The sequence below is a fragment of the Dermacentor silvarum genome, chromosome 5 (assembly GCF_013339745.2).
Source record: "Dermacentor silvarum isolate Dsil-2018 chromosome 5, BIME_Dsil_1.4, whole genome shotgun sequence".
NCBI classification, from domain to species: domain Eukaryota; kingdom Metazoa; phylum Arthropoda; class Arachnida; order Ixodida; family Ixodidae; genus Dermacentor; species Dermacentor silvarum.
In genome coordinates this window covers 71696174-71716832 of record NC_051158.1, presented here as the reverse complement: position 1 = coordinate 71716832, position 20659 = coordinate 71696174, and positions in this window count along the sequence as shown.

Below are 20659 nucleotides of genomic sequence, written 5' to 3'. Positions count from 1 at the left end.
ACTGCCGAGTAGGTGCCTTCTGGTAAGACACTTTTTGTCAGCTCCTTCTATTACCCTTCGCGTGATACTCTCCCGTGAAACATCGCCGTTTCATGCATGCCATAGAATTCACACAAAGCTCCTCCTACGTAACTTTTTCTATATTTTATTCGAGTGAATAGAATCAGTATCAGCCTCTGTCTTTTGTTTCTTTTACTCCACATCATAATACCATGCTTCGAAACGTCAAGTACCATCTTTACGTTTACTTCATATATTTTTATTGATGCGCAAGCATCATATGGCCCTTTGAGCGAAAACTCAGGCGTCGCCGGTAGCAGCAAAATAGCACCAAAATTCCCATTGGCTGCGACGCCATGTCACGAACGCGCATCGACGGAACATAGCGGGCGAAGTGGAACACCTGCTGCCGCGATAGCCCGACAGGTATTGCGTGAGGGGAGAGGGCATCGCCGCGACGCCACGTCACCAGCACGCCTGGGTGGCGCGCTGGTGGCGCCTCGCGACGCGACGCAGAACGTCTTCGATATGCCGCGAAGTGTGGCTCAGAACACGAGCGTCTGTTGGCTCGAAAACGCGAAGCGGTGTGGCGTCGAGTAGCGGCGATGAGCCCAGAGGAACGTACTGAGCCTTAGGCACAGAAACGTGAAGTGCAGATGCGTCGGTCCGATGCAGTGAGACAACAGCGGACCTGCAAGGCATATTAACATACCCCGCAGCAAAACTCGAAAAATTACTCGCAGAGCAAAAGTGCAAGGACCGCTCAGCGGCGTTCAAATGGACAGTAATAGTTTCGCATTTACAACGAATAATATTTGCTTGGGTGTCCTCGGCTTTTCGCTTGCGTTGCCACGTGGCCTAACTTCGTCAGTTCGGCCACGTGGTCAGTCTTCAGGTTGGTCAGTTCTTATCTTCACACTTTTTGTACGCTTTCGCGGGCTGTCTGTGTCCCATGTCGTTGTTCTTAGTAGACGACGGGCACCCGCTGCCGACGCAGCAGCTGAGTACGTGGGGCACTGGAATGCATCTTCACATGGTTGACCCTAATCACAAGTGATGGCTGGTGTAAGGACCGCCCCGGCACGACGTCTCTTGAGAGAGACTTCCTCCAATCCCCTTCCGAAAAAAAAAGTGGAAATGCAAACGAACCTGTGTACATTCGTATTTGGTTTTTAAACTTTTTTTGAGAGTTAGGAGGAAATGGGAAGAAACTTTACATAAGTTTACTATAAATGAAAAGGGATTTCCATGAGTACAAAATTTACAGATGAATAAAAATGGGTTCGATTGCATACGGCAGGCATCACCAAATCCTTATTGGAAGCTTACCACAGTCGCTGGAAAGAAAAGTGTACAATCATTGCATTCTGCCAGGGCTAACATAGGCTCGAGAAAAGAGCGATGGAACGAAAATTGTTAAGTGTAACCTTAAGAGGCAGGAAGAGAGCGGTGTGAATCAGAGAGCAAACGGCAATAGCCGATTTTCTAATTGACATTAAGAGAAAATGAGAAAGCTGGACAGGCCATGTAATGCATAAGGCAGGTAACCAGTGGAGCATTAGTTACAGAATGGTTGCCAAGGGAAAGGAAGCGCTGTCGAGGACTGCAAAAAATTAGGCGGAGTGATGAAAGTGAGAAATTTGCAGGCGAAATTTAGAATCAGCTAGCTCAAGATAGCGGTAATTGAAGATTGCTGGGAGAGGCCTTCATCCTGCAGTGCACATAAAAAATGTCGCAGTTTCGCCCGAAAGGCGAAGCATCAATTGCGATAGCAAATTAGTAGAGAACTATTCGGAGTAGGGATAGTGTACATCGGCTGCACAAACTTAGACACATTCGCTTACTAACGGAATTAACAAGCGTGGTGTCAGCGCGCACAAGCAAACATGAATAGATCACACTGAATGACCGCAGACAACGACCGTCAAAACGCTGGCAGCAAGCGCAGCCGCCCGAGCGGGCGAAGGTTCGTGCGGTCTATCGCTTCAACGGAAACTGAGCGGCGAATGCACAGCGCATACAAAGGTCAGAGCCGTGTGGAGATAACAGACGGTGCGGGCGACCGCCACAGCCGCGGGCAAAGTACGAGCGCAGTTGTTGGCAGAGTAGAAGCTGCGCCCCCCCCCCCTCCCTCCCGAGCGGCCCTCCCGCTTTCTTGCTTTCGCGTGGGAGATGGAGTGGTAAGTTCCTCTTACGCCCGGTTGCAAGATACGCATTTGGTGCCGGAGAGCATCGTCGCCCCGCTTCCCTCCCTCCCATACCCCCACGGCCTTTCGCGCGACGGTCGCGTTTGCTTTCTGCCGTGCGTTCGCTCTCCGTGATAGCGCGCGGCGACGATTTTATCGCCCTTGGACTTTATACGAAACCTCACGGCGATGGCGACGCCGACGACAAAGTCCGGTTGAAGTGTCCATATAATTGCATTCGCAATAAAATGGGCTGATAATGATGATGATGACGAACTTTTTTTTCTCCACCCTTTTTCTCCCCATTCAACGCCAACCTCCTATTATGGATTCTGTGATTTCACTTGGGACCTTCCATCAAAGCATCAAATTGCTTTTAAGTTAAAAATGGTATGTGCGCACTTACTTTAAAGCACAATAAAGAAAAAATTCCGGCAGGACCGATTTCACTATTAATGTTGACGTTAATGTGATTAGCATTGAAGAAATGTGGCGAACAACCGTATTGCCACCGCCAAAACGCGTCATGTATGGAGGTTTGTTGTTTTCTATCAAGCCCGTGGCTCCTACCCACTATGGGGGATTGACCAAGAAATAGATCATCATCATCATCACCACCGTAGAACGTAAAGAACGTAAAATTGTGAATTCAGCCAGGCTCCTTTCTTGCGGGCTCCTTTCTCCTTTGAATTGACGTGCGGGGCCATCTAGCGACGACGCCGCGAAGTCCGCGCGGGGCGCGTGTGCGATTCTTTATTCAAGAATAGTGCTTCAATTTTAGCGAGGGTTTTTTTCCTCTGAACACCATAAAAAGTTCAAGGATTTTTTTTTTGCTATTTTTATTTGAAGAGCGGGCACATACCAAATGGCATGCACACGGTGACCAGGGTTGGGGTAAAAGAGGCTCATTAGTCAGCGGCTCATGCCCAGTGGCACAAATCCACTGACCCAAGTTGGCGTCAAAGAAGTTCTTTGAAGAACGTCACCCAACTTGGCGCATACCCAGTGGCCATAGTTGGCGTGAAAGGAGGAATAAAGATTTATTGATGAAAAAAAAGGAGAGCGGTTCAGGGTGGGTCCCTATTCCAAGACTCCAGTGGACACCGCGACCCGCCAAGCTCACGTAAAATGGAAGTGCGCCAAAAGACCTAAGACTATTATTTCACCTTTGGTACTCACCTTGCTAAGGGAGCTGTGGGAGGCCATCCTCGCTCTTGCTGATCTCGAGGCCCAGAAGGGCCTCCTGGATCAAGCTGGGCGGGTCGCGGTGGCCACTTGCGTGAAAGCTGTTCATTGAAGAATGGCACACACCCAGTTACTCAAATTAGCGCAAAAAAAGGTTTATTGAAGAGTGGCCAACGTTTTATTGCGATAGCAATTATATGGACACTCAAAAGCAGATTTCTGCCGTCGGCGTCGCCGTCGCCGTGAGGTTCCGTATGACGTCAATGGAGATGAAATCGTCGCCGCGTGCCGAACGCTGTATATGTGCGAGTGAAAGGGCGCGAGGGGCGCGCGCTTTCACGGGGAGTGAACGCACGGCGGAGAACAAACGCGCGTTCTGCGCCGTGCTCGCTTAAGGGTTGCAGAAGTAGGCGTCTCTTTCCTCCTTTACAATCACCATATATGTGGAGCAAAGGCGTCTTCTTCCGACGCGCGAGAGGCCGTGGGGGAGGGGGGGGGGAGGGGGAGGAAAGGGAGGCGACGTTTAGCTGTGGCACCAAGTGCCTATTTATATCAGGCTCCGGCAACAGTCACCAACGCCGCACGCATTTTGAGCGAACGCGGGCAAAACGCCGACGGCGTCGACAGGAGTTCTGCGTGTTGCCGCTGCTGCTGCATGTCCAAGTTTATACAGCTGATAAAGCTAATATCATTACTCCGTATAGCTCTCTACAAATTTGCTATCGCAATTGATGCTTCGCCTTTCAGGTGAAACTGCGACAACATTTTTTTAAAACGTTGAGAGCGCCCATACCCAGTGACCCAAGTTGGCGCGAAAATAAAGCTTACCGCAAAAAAGTATTTGTAGCGCCCTCTTCAGACAGCTTAAAGAGGCGTGCAGAATTAGCAAGCATAAGACAAAAAATAAAATATACATGAGTGGTGCGTGGTGTGCGCACGAGAACAACACGGTGGGCAGACGGGTTACAGCCACACGAACGTTTGTGAAGCCCTCTGCGGGAGACAAAAGAATTGCACGCTAAAATTGCCCTTCTCTCTTCTTATGCAGACATAACTGTTACTGTAATATTGAGATATTTGAGATTACATATATGTAACAGTATACATTTTCGTTAACATTTCCAAGATACTTATTTCATTTCACCTTATTTAACTCATAAAAAAAGATTGTCTCTCCGCAGCCTGATTCATGGCCGATACCACAGATCGGGTTGCGCCATATCTCAAAGGAATAAAAACAATGACAAGATGGGTTTCGGAGTTAGGCGTCTTGTTGTGATGTGCGTTTCTTACAGGGTTGACTCGGCACGCAGACAGGAACTCATCTGACATTACAGCACCAGACGACCTTCCACACGCCACTCGGGCAAGCCAGGCTGACGTGGCAATGGCCCAGCTCCACGTGCAGCCGTTTTCCCAAACACCGTCTAAGAGCTCTTCGCTCAGCTGGAGGCGCAGCTCTGTCTTCACCGCATTACCTCCGACACCCCACGGTACTACCACCTCTTCTATTTTCTGCCATCAGACGTGGCTCAAAAGGTTGCCAATGTTATTGTCGAGCGCTAGGCGAAGCGCCCTACCAGACTCAAGCGGACGATTATGGAACGCATAATGCAAGCCAGACGCGTACGCCTCCATTAGCTGCTCACCTGTGAATAACTTGTCAACTGGCGTCCTTCACAACTGCTCAGCAGTATTTGGCGGCTTTCGGGTGAGGGCGACGTCAGCACGCAGGGCTCCTTGCTCGAGGAGATGTTTCTACAGCGCGCGTCGCAGTCATTCCTCCGTGCTCCGGCAGCGGCTTACGAGTTGTCATCAGATCGTCTTGCTGCGTTGGCTGACAACGCCTACGAGATCTTCTCTCCAACTGTAACCACCTGTCTTCGTGACCACAGGCACTTCTGCTGCTTCAAGGTTAGAGGAGCGCACTGACCAACTCGCTGCTTCCATAGCCGGACTCCTCGCGTCGTTCGAGAACCTCTCCAATCTGCTGGTACCATAAAATTGAAGCGAGATGCATAACCAGCGAACCAAGCTGGCCTGAAATAGGTTAACTGAAAATCGGCACTTACCCATTGTTACATACCATGTGACCCAAGTTGGTCCAACGTTGGCTGGTTTCGAATCCATTCCCTCAGCGCAAGAACTCGATGCTCTACCCATTAGACAATAGACCAGCTGTTGGCCCAAGTTGGCCGGAAAATGGCAGCAGACGCAGGCAGATTAGATAGGCAGTCAGACGGACACCGGAAAGTGCACAATGTAATAATGCGAGAGAATTTCTAGGGTACTTCACGAACTTCCGTGGGCAATCTATGTATCTAATCGTTTTCGAGCCTACCTTGGTCACTGGGTACTTAGTGGTCGAACGGGCAGCGGCATGGTGCTGCTGGGCCGAAATAAACAGGATTCGAAACCAACCATCGGACCAACTTGAATCGCTTGGTATGTGTGGCAATGTATACAGTCACGAGCAAAAGTTTGGAGACCACGGCATCAGGAAAAAATATATATTCGAGCGCAGCTACGCGCCCTGGAATTGTTTTAATGCACTGTGTTGGTAAAACACGCGCTAACAGGCGTGCTCTTCTGCCGGAATGCCCAGGCAGCAAAAAAAAAGAATATCGCGGCACCTTTGGTTCCTAAACTTTTGCCCGCGACTGTAGGTACGTACCGTTCTTCATCGAACCTCTTACACGCAGACATAGGTCACAGTACACGTGGGACGGGGTATGTACCGCTGTTTGAAGAAATTCTGACGCAGACTTGGGGCACTGTGTGTGTTCCGCTCTGCCTGTTCTGGTCTTCAATTAACCTCTTTGATGCATACTTGCGTAACTAGTTATGTGACAATGGGAACCTGCCACTCACGATGACGAAAAAGATCCTTTAGACCTCTGCGGAGCTGGGTTGAATGAACCGACGTCACAAGGGTTCCTCGAAGACAGCAACCTGATGTTCAGCAGGCTAAGCGACAAGTGCACTGGGTATGCGTCAATTTTCAAATTTGTTGCAGTTTCACCCGGAAGGCCAAGCATCAATTGCAATAGCAAATTAGTAGAGAGCTATACGGAGTAATGATAGTAGTTTTATCAGCTGTATAAACGTGGACATGCAGCAGCACCAGCAACGCGCAGAACTGTCGTCGACACCGTCGAAGTTTTGCCCGCGTTCGCACCGAACTCGCGCGGCGTTAGTGACTGATGCCACGGCCTCTGGGGGCGGCTCGAAGGTTTTCGGCGAGATCAAAACGGGAAACTCGTCGAGCAGCGTCGGAAATCTTACCCACCTTCTCGCCTCGCAACGTTTTTATATAAATACGCATTTGGTGCCGCAGCTAAACGTCGCCTCCCCTCCCCTCCCGTCCCCCCACGGCCTTTCGCGCGACGGAAGAAGCCATTTTTGCTCTATATACATGTGGTGATTGTAAAGGAGGGAAAAGATGCTTAATTCTGCATCCCTTTCGGGAGCACGGCGCAGAATGCGGGTTTGTTCTCCGCCGTCCGTTCCCTCGCACCCTTTCCCTCGCACATCGCCGTTGACGACATATGGAACCTCACGGCGACGGCGACGCCGACGGCAGAAATCCTCGTTGAGTGTCCATATAATTGCGCAACAAAACGCGTTGCCAACTTGAGACACTGAGTACGGGCCACTGGGTGTGCGGCAAGAAAGGGTACAATTCTCGGCGTTGGAAGGAACTGGTCGCCATGCACGGACTTCTTGACAGCGCCAGCATGTGGCGCAGTATGTCCAGAAAGAAGCGCGAGAGAGCAGCCCGGTTGCCGCATGACGCAGCGTTCGCACGCACCAGCACGCCATGCATTTCGGAGGCCACGCGTAGGCTCCGCGATGGCTTCGCTAGATGGCGCCGAGTGTAGTTAGAGAAGGGCGAAACAAGAGTCTTGCTGCCGTACATGCCTCACACAATAAACCGTTTCGACGGTGGGAATACATCGTGCTGTTATATTGATTCAATGCTAAATGCATTAGCGTCGACTGTCATCGGGAGATGGGTTTTGCCGACTTTTTATTTCTAAATATGGATTAACCTTTTCGGTCTCAGATGAGATTTTTTTGACGTTTGACAATGTCAATAAATTGGCAGGGGGCCCTATTTCAAACAACTGTCTATTCAATAACGGACACGGTTGTCCACTTTGCAAATTGATTAGTTGGACTTCTAATGTCGTTCCCGTGCTTAACATCAGATACCATTATTAAAGGAGGTAATTTTAGAGCCAGTTCTTCCAGCTTGCTTTTACTTAACAGCGGGTGATATCTGGCGTCAAGTAATACTCAATTTATTCGTTGGTTTGTAAGGTGAGCGACTAATCGTGAGGTTTTGTGACTACTCTCCGTTTTACAGCGAAGCTTTCGGAGGAAGCTTTAAAGGGGCCCGAAAACGCTTTTGTAACTAATAACATAATGGCCTCGCTATTAAAGTACGGCGTCTCAGAAATCTCCTGCCGGAAAAAATGTTTCGAATCCTTCAACTATCAGTGAAATTATCGCACCGATTACCGGCTTTTTTCTAACTTTCCGGCTCCGCTCGCATGCTGAAACCTGCACAGCAAAGAAGACGAGACGCCAAAGGCCCAGCGAGAATTCAAGTTTCTTGGCTGCGTAGAATTGTGTTAACCAAATCTAGAGTAAATGCTCTCCATAGCGCACGTGCATTGAAATCGGCAACCGCAAGGGCGCCGCCATGTTGCTACTCTGCGCAGGCGCGCAGGCGCAGACTACGAGATGCGATAAGGACAAGACGCGCAATCAATGTGATCCCAATCCTGTCTCGGTATGGTGGAGTCATCTAGTTCAGGCGCTAGCAAACACATGCTTTTACACACCATAAAATTTGCATCAAGATTTCGTAAATACCCATCGCAGTTTTGTGACAAATACACGCAATGGACTTTACATATAATCGTTACGTAAGTGCTACGTGCCAGTGCGTGTTTTTGCATCATACTTTAATTACCTTTAGCATTACAAAAATGAGGTAGCAGCATGGCGGCGGCGTTGTGGTTGTCACTTCTTTCACGCAGTTCTAGAGTTAGTATACTAACTCTATGCGCGGCGGCGAAACGGCTCGCCGTGACACCCTGTGTCGGCCACGGTAAACTACGCTACGCGGCACGCAACTGTATTCTTGGAGGCTACGCGCAGCTGATCCTGCTAGGGACAGTGCAAAGATGAAATGATTGCTCTGTCTTTTTTTTGAAATCGCAGACACGTAATTTCATTGCTTCAGCTCAAAATTACGAATTTTGTGTAACGGAGAATGTTCTGGTGATCACGAAATCAACCCATAGCGTTGATGGGCAAGCTGCTTTCGATGAAGCTGCAAGAACGTGTTGTGGAAGTGGAAGAAAGCGAATTTTTGCTGTTTTTGAGAAGAGATTGTAAATTCCCTCCTTCATGCAGCGCAGTAATATTGAGCTCAAATTTTCACAGCAGCCTTTAATAAGATCGGCATTTCGGCAACCTTTTCATACTGTGTTGAAAAAGTGTTTCAGGGCCCCTTTAACTCGCGACCCTTATTACAATACATGTAAACCACAAAAATGATTCGGCAACATTTTCACACTGTGTTCAAAAAGTGTTTCAGGGCCCCTTTAACTCAAGACCCTTATTACAATACATGTAAACCACAAAAATGATTCTAATAGAAAAACGCTGTACCTACTTGAATGAAATGTCTTGCATTTGAGACGCAAATTCGTGCCAGAAAGACAAGCATCGCACATTTGGACTGCAGTATCGTCAATATGATTTTAAAACCGCGTGCAGCCGTGACAAAGAAAAAAAAGTCGGCTCAACTCATCTCACGATTACTGTGGACAATGGTGCGTTTAGCATGGATTTAATGTAACGACTGAACATATTGCCACCGTCGAAACGAGTAATGCATGAGGCGCTCATGGCAGCGGGACTCCTCTTTCGCGCATCCCTAATAGGGAGCCTACATACAACGCCGTGGGCGTTGCATGTAGGCTCCCTATTCCCTAGGAACACTCGGCAGTACAGCAGAGAAAACGGGGGAGCAGAGAGGAAGGTATCAGAGGATGGGGATTAGAAAGAAGAGACAGCCAAGAAAGGAAGGAAAGAAAAAAAGTTGTCGCAGTTTCACCTGAAAGGCGAAGCATCAATTGCGATAGCAAATTTGTAGAGAGCTATACGGAGTAATGATAGTAGCTTTATCAGCTATATTAACCTGGACATGCAGCAGCACCGGCAACACGCAGAAATGTTGTCGACGCCGTCGGCGTTTTGCCCGCGTTCGCTCAAAATGCGTGCAGCGTTGGTGACTGTTGCCGGAGCCTCTGATATAAATAGGCACTTGGTGCCGCATCTAAACGTCGCCTCCCTTCCCTCCCCCTCCACCCCTCCCCCACGGCCTCTCGCGCGTCGGAAGAATGCGCGTTTGCTCTACATATATGGTGATTTTAAAGGAGGAAAGAGACGCCTACTTCTGCAGCCCTGAAGGGAGCACGGCGCAGAACGCGCGTTTGTTCTCCGCTGTGCGTTCACTCCCCGTGAAAGCGTGCGCCCCTCGCGCCCTTTCACTCGCACATAGAGCGGTCAGCGCGCGGCGACGATTTCATCTCCATTGACGTCATACGGAACCTCACGGCGACGGCGACGGCGACGCCGACGGCAGAAATCTGCTTTTGAGTGTCCATATAATTGCTATCGCAATAAAACGGACGGAAGAGAAAAAGAAACAAATTTCACGCTTCTTTTTTTGGACACGCTGCGTGATCTAGTGGCGCCCCGGGGAAGTCTGCGCGTGGCCTTCGAGACGAGAAGCGTGGCGCGCCCGGCCCTTGTGAACGGCGAGAATTGTTCCCTCGCTTGCCGCACACCCAGTGCAACATACACACTGACCTAATTTGGCAACGTGTTCATTGAAGAGTGGCACATACCCAGTGCATTGAAAGCGCAGCTAATTAAAGCGTTGATTTGAAAGACCGTTTATTGAAATGGGTGCATACCCAGTGCATTTTTGGCGGAGCCTCGTAAAGCGTCGCGTTGCTGTCCTTGAGTAACGCTTGTAACGTGGGTTCATCCCAGCATCATAAAAATATATAGGATCTTTTTTTTTCGTAATTGTAGAGTGGCAAAATGCCAGTGGCACATACCTAGTTACTCAAGTCGGCGTCAAATACGTTCGTCAAATACCACCGAAAAATAGTGTAACGCAAAAAAACAACCATAACTATTTAATGAATGAATAAAACGAGGCACGTTTTATTTTATTCAAAATGTCATTCAATTCTCTACAAGAATTCCAATTTCAGTTTCAAAATGTCCACCTTGTGCTTTGGTACAGGCTTGAAGGCGCTTCCGAAAATTCTTCAAAATAGCCATGATGTCTCATGGAGTGATTTCCTCTCAGGCCTTCTCCAGAGTACGTTTGAGCGATTCGCTGGTTTGTGCCTGAAAGAGCACGCTTTTTGCTCCAGGATCCCCCAAACAGCGAAGTCCCTCACATTGAGATCGGGTGAATTCGACGGCCAAACGTCCTACCACCAGAAGCCGGGAAGATCCGTCTCACACCGCTCGAGAGTCTTCTTCGCTCCCCGGGCAGGGGCCCAGTCCGGCGGCAGCCACCAGAAAGTGTTTTCTACATTCCATTGAGTCCAGGGAATGACAGCGCCCTCCAGGACCAGCTCGCGGTAGATTTCGGCATTCTGTTTGACCCCTTTCTTCACAAAAATGAGCTTGGTTTTCCCAAGGCCTCAAATTCCGGCCCAGGCCAGTGATGCTCTTGGGAAAATGATTTTTTTTTTCACTCTTACAATTCGCAAAAAGCCCTTCGGCAACAATTCACGGTGATTCTGTGAATTCCAAGCCGGTTCGACGATGAACAGAATCCGGTTGAGGGCTTCACCGCGGCTCAGCTGCTTCATCCTGCGGCACTTTGGCAGTCTGGAGGCCTTCATTTGGTCCTTGAGCAGCTGCCCTTTCGCTGGTTTGAGCACCGTGAGCTTGAGATAATCTTTCACGAGTAGCTGCATGGTATAGTTGGTAACTCCGTGCTCTTGGGCGAGTTTTCTCATGCTTCTCAGCGGATTGCTCTTGATTTTCTTGCTGACGGCCAATTTCAGCTTCCGGGTACCTTGCCGTTTGAGGCCTCCCGCTTTGTTGCCGGTCCTTGACACCCCCTGTCTCCTGAAACCGTTTGACGACGCGATGGACTTGAACACGCTGAAATCTGAGCATATTCGCGATCCCTGGAATCATCATACCCTGCTTGTGGTGGGCAATGATTGTGTGACGCAAATCTTCCGAGAACAGTTTTTTTTTCTTTTAAGAAGCGGGATACCAAGTGCAGTACAAATCGCTGTTCTATATCAAAAAAGCACAAGGAACACAAATGAATGATGTAGGTGCTTAGAAATGCAAGCAATATAACATAAAATTAAATTTAAAGTGCGTCACAGTATTTTTCGGTCACCCTGTAATTTCATTGAACGTCAGCACCTAAGCAGTTTCCGCATCTACAGTGACCCATGTCGACGTGAAAGAGATTCGTTAAAGAGCGACACATCTGTAGACATTGCCGGATACTCAGTGACCCAAGTTGGTCCGATGGTTGGCTTCGAACCCTGGGGCGCTATAACGTAAAATTATTCCAAACTGTTTTGATTCCAAACTCATGACATGAAATTTACGTAACCACCGACGCAAGCAGCGGGCGGTGACCCGCAGCGTTCTCTCAACAACCCAATCAAACCGTCTCCTCGTTTATAGGAGGTCACCTTTGTTCACTTTCAAAACCAATAACATTGTCTACACTCAGCGGTTTTTCTTATCTAATTGGCTGACAAGAGGCGAGGAGCACGCTCTAGTGGAGAGGGTTTCGAAGGGGCCGAGCCAGCGCAGTGAAAATAGATTACCGCATGAAGAGAGTGGTGCCGGCTTCTCCGATTGGTCAGCTTCGCCGTACTTAGCTTGCGGTGGCTGGTCGAAAATCGCGGCGGCGTGCAACGGAAGGATAACAATGCCGCTAAAACGGATCATCAGCAAGGAAGAGTTGGCAGAGCGATGTCGTATGCCTGCCTAAAGGGCTGGATAGCATTTTACTGCCACGCAAGAAGGTTTATCATGCGCACATAAATACAAGCTCACCGGCAGGGTGCGAGTAGCGAGGGTCTGAGCGATCGGCTGGCAGCCATCTTCTATTCCTTTCGGAACGGGGCAGTCTGTGGCTATTCAGAAAATTTTTCATTTTCGTTCAGCGTATTAATGCATTTTTTTTCGCGTACACGTCACTTTGACGTGGTGTGTTTTCGCGGTTTTGTGAGGTCGCGTGAGAGACAGGTGAAGTGGGCGTAGCCAGGAAACATTGGACCAATAACCGAAGGCTTATGGGGAGAAAGGGTCGAATCAGGAATGAAGATTTTTCTTTTGCGCGGTTTCATCATGCATAATCAGTGTGTACACGTTATATCAGATGGGGAGCTATCGCGGTTTTCGTGACGTCGCGTGACAGACAGGCGAAGTTGGGAGACGCCCGAAAATGTTTTGACCAATCATGGAGGCTGATTACAGAAATTGGAATCAAAACAGTTTGGAATCATTTTACGTCATAGCGGCCCTATTCCCTCATAAAAGCAGCCCGATACGCTACCTAACTGACCATGAACAACTCAGCAACCCAAGTAGGCGGGAAAACGGTTAGAGACAAACATATTTACATATATAGATAGTTAGCTCCCGGAAAATACGTCAAGTACCCTAATAATCTAGCGCATAAAAGAAAAGAAGACAACAGTGTCCACGTTGAATCCATCATTATAATGCAAACATTACTTGCTTTCTGCCGTCCAATTTACCAAAGAGATGAACTAATCTTGTGTACAAGGGTGGCGATTCGGGCTAGGCCGTTATTGATCCATTATGACAGCGCGCAATAAACCACGACAGAGAAAGAGAGACACTGCACAGAAAGGCTAAACTTTCAAGTTTGATCAGTGAATGTAGCCTAGGGCATTGTACTGCTTTTAGGGTTGATGTTCCCTATTTGTTCTGGGTGCGTAATTTTCAATGCAATGTATAGAAAAAAAAACGATCAGAGACTTTAATAACGAAAGCTGTTTAATGCTTTAGCATTATTAGGTACTTCACTTTGAGGGGGTTACTTATCTGCTTGTATGTATGTTTGTATCTATGTATGATTATACCCAACCGCTTTCCCGCCTACCTGTGTCATTGGGTAATTCCGTGGTCGAATGGGTAGCGCATCAGGCGGCTGTGCTGAGGTAACAGGTTTCGAAAAAAAAAAGTATCGGTCCAAATCAAACTAACATTGATTTTCCAATAAACAAAAATTGTATGGTCATTTTGGGCTAAAAGCTACGAGAGTACCTTGACGGGGCCCAAAGGACCTTTCATAGGAACGTCAAAGTAGTACATAGTAATACAAGTATACCACCAACACCGGTCACCAAGTGTATGACATCGTGTACAAACTTCGCGCCATTCAACGAGCCTCTTTCAATCCGACATGGGTACAAGCGGGACTGGGTACCTAGGTACGATGTTTAACGAAATTCTTTGATGCCAACTTGGAGCACCGAGTTCGTCCCACTCGGTCTGTGCTGATCTTAAATGGGCCTCTTTGATGCCAACATGAGGAACTAGATATATGCCACTGGGAATGTGGCGCTCCACAATAACGAAAAAGACCCTTCAACTTTGTCTGATACGGGACTGAATTGAACCCACCTTACAAGAGTTTCTCAAGGACCGTAACACCACGCTTAACAGAATGCGCCAAAAAATGCACTAGGTATGTGACAGTCTTCCTTGAGCCTGTCGCCAACTTTGGTCACAGTGTATATGACACTGGGTGTGCGGCAAGCGAGGAAGCAATTCTCAGCGTTCGCTGGGTTTGCACAGTCGCTATAATGATTCAATGCTAAACGCATTACCGTCGACAATGATCGTGAGATGGACGTTGCCGAAGTCTTTTATAATTTTTTCCCGTTAGTTTTGTTCAACGTACCATGGAACTTTTTGTTGCATAGCACGGCCTAGTTTCTTTCGCACTCGATCCCCTGTCACCATTGCCCTTGTAGATAAGATGGCTCTAAATAAAGTGCTTCGCGCAAGCCACAGGGCTTACTTCTGTTCGTCCAACCATGGAATAAATGATTCCATTCTGTCAGCATGGTTGCCTTGCCATGAATGACACGGCAACCATGCGTTATGATGCGTCACATTGCTGTTTTCGCAGCAATGTAACGGTGCTTAAAGCTGCTTTATTCAGATTTCGGGAGGAATTTTCGTTACTACCTTCACAGTTCACTTTTGGGGCGAGTTCACACTGGGAGAGCAGCAAAACAGTGAACAGCCCAAACCATGCGGAAATTATTTTCCGCACTTGTTCATGGTGCCCACACTTGGTTTGTCACCACAGCCAACGCTTTCGCCACCATCTACCATACCCGAAAAGGGAGTTCCGTTGATTACGCCATTAAAAAGGTTCGAGTGGATGAAGGTGCATTTTTCGCATATCAACGTTTCTAGTGGCCAATGATGCGAGATGCGTTTCGGGAATAAATCCATACTTGGAACTCCGTGAGGGCATGTCCTTTAAAATATTTTTTTCAACTAGATTCAGTGCAAAGAAAGAAAAAAAGTTGCATTGCAGTCGATTTTTTAACGACACTACTTTTCAACCGATTCAACCATTTCCCACGCCCTACCGATAGATGACACTAGTGGTCCATGTCCCAAACTACTGGGCATAAAGGATTCGGTGTTAACTTTGCGCTCACCTTCTCTCTCAGTGTACTCTCCGCTTCAAAAGTGAAGACCTTAGAGGAGTTGGTTACGAAGACCGATTTAGAGTTAGCTGAGTTCTTGTGAGAGGAAAGCCCTGTACCTTGTGCCTGGCAGACCTTCGGTTAACCAAAAAAAAGTGCAAAAAATATTGCACATAAATAGCAAGTATATAGCGTGAGAAGGCGTTCTGTGACCAAGATGATTATTAGTGAGTACGCTTCTTTTGAATTTATTGTCGTTCTACATGAACAGCAATAGGTGTTAGAGCTTTGAGAAGGCCTTATGTGTGTTCTTTATTTGGTTTCTATGTTCTGCATGTAAATGTATCTAAAATGACAACGATTGCATAACTGCCATGTTGCGAAGTTAGGACTACCGTTTCCACTTCTATATTTTTGCATAGCGCGAAGGTTGCCAGCGAACGCAATTATAAGAATACGCGTACCAAAGTATGCAAAAGAGATTGAAAGAAGGGACGCAATAGTTTAACTGATGTTCTACATAGAACAGTTTTCGGTGTGGCAAGAGAATAATTAGGTAGAAATTTAAAAGGGAAAATTAAATGTATTAGGCACCGCAAATATCCGTTCATGGAAGACATGCCAGAGCGATTGTAACTGCCTGAACTTCGTGCGCTAATTTAACGACAAAATGCGATTTACTTTTTTTCGAAGATAATCAAGATATAGGGAAGATGAAACAAGAAATTGATGTCCTTGTGTGTATATCCTGCTGAAATGCACCGTATACTTCGTAGAATATTGCGTACCTATTACTCCTACGCAACAAAATGGGTTGGTGGGACATCGCAACGCTTTCAATCTCTTTCGAATGAATAACCTCATTCATTTAGCGCCCAAGATACAAACGCCCACTTGCGCCATGTGGCGCAAAAGCCAGTGTCAAAGTTGAAGCGTTGCGTGACGACGGGACAAAAAAAAATGCGGACGAGAAATGAGGCAATTAAATCATATAATCTGCTGGGTTCGTTCTCACCGCGTGAAGTCTACGCCGAGTGTTGGTGTAACGGTTGGGCATTAATCATTGAAACGACGTTCTCACTCGTTATACGCCAGCAGCTTGGTCCGAGATCGCGGATAAACAGTTCGCGCACCCAGGCCAGTCGAGAGATTGTCCTTTTTCTCACTCAAGCCATGGCGTTCTTGTAAATGCATCACTTCGTAAGCATACAGTAAGCACGGAGGGAAACTTAAGACAAGGTTTCAACGTGCGTCACAGACTCAAGTGTAAAAAAGCAGTAGTGAGGGAATCCTCGAGGAAACGAAATTCGGGGGCTAAATTCACAATGCTTTTCCCTCGTAAATGCTCCTTGATGAAATATGGCTGACCACATTCGCTAATATGTCCACCATCAGGACTGACTGCAAGTTCCCTTACCAACAATTCTAGCGTAAGTGGTATTTGTAAATACGGACCCCGATCTGGAAACAGCACTCGCTGTGCATAAATATGGATGTGGCTTTGCAAGGCAGTAATTAGAAATGTTTGGAGGAAAGTTGTCACGGCGACTTGAGCACGCTGCATGCTGAAGGGCGCCGCCCCGCAGCTCGGCTAAACATTACTATGTCTGAAGATGACATGATGCGATATGAAAAACGGATGGAAGCATAAATGCTCTCAAATACGAAGTGCGATCGACAATTAATAGGGAAAATAAATTGCGCAAGAAACAGACAAGGAACTTGAGAATGTGTACAGGCACGGGCAAGTGCATTACACGGACTGACGCATTTGCCTGTTTTAGGCAGAATATTTTTTCTAAGTATCATAACTAGCCCAACAAAAAGCTTTATTGATTCATAATTACTCACACCATTTTCCATGTGTTGTTTATATCTACTCAGTAAACTGGCAATGATCGGCAACTTTTCGGCGAAAGGCTTCTGTCGAAAGTGCCCCGGCTTCTAGAGAAACTATACACAAAAAACCGCGCACCGGCGGACGCGATATGGACATGCTCATGGGTTTGTCCTTAAAGGACGCTAAAGGGAAAACCAGAAGTTTAGCTTTAATGGTAGATTATCCTATCCCGATCACAGACATACCATTCTTACTGCGAACTGAGGTTAAATAAGCGCGAAAATTGCGAAAAACTCAAGGATAGGTGCCGACGTCGCTTCGAATTTCCCGCTCTACACGTTCGTGACGTCAGAGATCACAAACGCAGCCCGGCCGCGACTGGTCGAGAGCGATTTATCGCTGTTTATAAAACGCAAAATGAAATGCACCTTAAACGTACATCAACAGCATTTGCCAACTTTTTAAGTCGTTTCAAGCGAGGACGTACACCTTTAGCGTAAATTTAAATAAGTAATAAGAAAAAATGGCGTGGCGCTACATGCGGTCGTGATAGTTTCGTTTTTGTTACATGCATCATCGCGCACGCCTGTTCCGATCTACAGTCTTGCAGCGTTTGGTTGCGTGTTGCGTGGCTCGAAAAACGTTTACTTCGCAGGAAACAGCCAGAAAATGCCTCGTGCGTGTAGTGTTGAGGGCATGTATAAATGGCGCAAGGCGCTTGGTCAGGGGCAGCGGCAGTGTTGACCCGACTGTGTCCTTTCATGTGGTGCCACGCGATGAGCCCCGGCGTTCGGCAATGGCTCAGTTCTCTGCCGATGAGAAAACGGCAAAAGAGTCGGAGAAACCGATGGTGTGGTCTCTGCATTTCTCGCCCTCGGATTTTGTATATAATCCTGCCCTCGGAAAGTATCTTGGCGTGCCCCAGAGGCCAGTCCTTTCTCGAGCAGCTGTCCCATTAATGTCGCCTTCATCAAATCCCCTACTGATGCCCCTGCAGCTACAAAGTGGCGGCTTGGTGAGTGCTGAATGTCACAAAAAAAAAAGACACGAAAAACCCATACCGAGTACGCGCGCAAGTTTCTACACTCTTTCTGTCGGGAACATCGTTGCCTGGCGGACCAGCCGCCTCGTCTTCCGTCAATGAAAACGAGGCTTCGCTTTCCGTCGGCGCGGCCGGCTGCTCACCGCCGTCGTACGCGGAAACACCTACCGCGCGAACACGGAGGATCATTTCGTGCTCTGTTTCACTGAAGTCGCTCAAATGCAGTCCTGCTTCTCTGGCGAGCTCTTCGCTGCAAGGTTCAGCGTCAGCAACGGTATCCATCGCGGCCACAGAACACCTAAGCAAAAGTCGCAGCGAACGCAAACGCAGCGGCCATGCAGCCTATGATGTAGCGAGCGCCTTTGCCGTTTACGCAAGCGGTGACGTATCATGGCGCCTTCTGATTCGCTGAGAGCAATGAAATTGGTGACGACACTGCTTCGGTGCCAAATCTGGAGTGAGAGAAATTGGTGAAGAGATATTTGGTCTTTGTTTAAGAATTTCTCCGCTAATAACTCATATTTTTGCACCCAACAAAAACTGCATGCATTCCTGAAGGTCCCTTTTTTATTCCAGCTGAACTTGCTGTTTCTCTTTAGTGTCCCTTTAATGTCGGCTCTTCCGCCCACCGTTGCGTTGTTTCTAATATCAGTAGGATGGCCACACAACTTGTTCCAGGTAAGGAATGGTGCACATACACTTTTTACTCTCTGTGTGTTAGTTCGCTGGTGGAGCTAGACACCTCCGCCGGCCATCTGAATAAATATGTTGTCCGACATGATCTCCATGTACGTTAAACCCGACCACAAAAACTCGGACACTACACTTCCTTTCTTCAGGTATACTTATAACACTGCCGTTCAACGCACAACTACAGCCCCTTTTTCCTCATGTAGGCCGTGCACCGTCTTTTGTTTTGGACACCACCCTTTCTCTCTACGCCTTGTATTCCACTCACATCTCTACCAGAGGAGTTCGCCGCCCGCGTCGCAGACTGCCGTGAAATTGCGCGCACCGTGAAATTACATAAATACCTGTGAGGTATAATCCTCTGTGCTTTTTACTGTACAAAGACATGCGTTTATTGCTTAAAATTTTAGGAAAACATTTCTGCGCTTACTGCTGCTCTGTATACAATAAAATTTTGATCAAAGATTTCACTGTAAGGTCGCGTATTTCGGTGGTCAAGTTCTTCTTATTTTGGCGATGATAGGAGCACTATTTTGAGACCCATGTACAAAAAAAATTGTTTTCTGTAAAGCATTTCCTCATCGGCTACCGCTGAGTTGCCTGTCACTCAGGACAGCCATTACCATCATAATGGGACGGTCGCGGTAATAGCCTAGCCTACGCAGCACTAACGTAAAAATAATCTTGTCTCGTATTCGGCGACACAGTTCCTAAGTTAGAATTGTTCGTAAAGGGAGCTCCCAACCAATCGCAACATTGTACATAGGCCTACTATTAGCGATGATGGCCGGCCGATGGCAACAATCACTTGCGAATCATAACATCTGCGAATAAAGCCCCTTGTGAATATGGGCCCAGGGGCGGAATACACCAATATCGTGAGCAGTCTCACCGCACCACTGCTGGGGCAACCCCGCGAAGTGCATGGTGGTCCAGTAGTTCCCGTCACCATTGGCCTATGCATTCGCAGCCTCCGTATCGGCAGCGCAGTTGGAACTCTGGCGATTTTCTTATCGAGTGCATCGCCCTTCATTCATGTGCGGTGAATGGTTAGGTTTACATGGTGCGTGGCAGGATGCTTCATCAATAGTAAGAGGCATGAATGAACCGTATTTCACTAGTTCCCAAATAGAAAACAACAACGGGTCAAATGGTTGCGGAATATAAACTGTACAGGGAAGGGCAGGCAAGGTTGTTTTTAATTGCGAAAGCATTATAACGGCTCTTGAGGCAGAAAATCCGGCATTGACCTGACCACACGATGGTCCAAAAAAAGCTACGAACCCACCGCCATTGGTGGTAGTCGAACCCACGACCTTTGGTGTTAATTAAGGCGGAGTTAATTAACGCACATTTAATTAAAATAGAGTTATCTAAGGCACTCGAACTCACGACCTTAGGTTGGGCGCACCTTGTGACAAAAGCCATTGGTCACGTGACGTCGCGGGGCTTCTGCTCACATGGCCGCAATGCTTTCGCGTTCATCCACGTAAGGAAAACTAAGTGCCCCTTGAATTCGTTTTTCTTTTCTTGCTTGATTCTAAGCATATAAAAGAAAGAACAAAGTTATTATTTACTTCTACAAGTAGTGCTGTTGTCAGGCTAGAGAAATAAAATGCCAAAACTCTTGTCCACATTGTGCATAGAAAGCTCGCGGGCACCTGATGCTCGTTAGCTCGTTGCATTTGGTGTGCATATGCTAACTTACAGAGGCCTGCGTTTGTGTTAGACCCGCGACTGGTCCCTTGGCTATCCGTCACATTCTGCACGCATTTTTACTATTGAAAACTTAATTCTAATTTATTTACTATTAATCGATGTCCATGTCTCCAATAGAAGCGATCGCTACCTCGTAACAGCGCCGAACTGAATATATTCGCTCGTTGCCCACCCATCGGCATAATAGTTCGCCTAGCAAGCATTAATGTGTGAAATG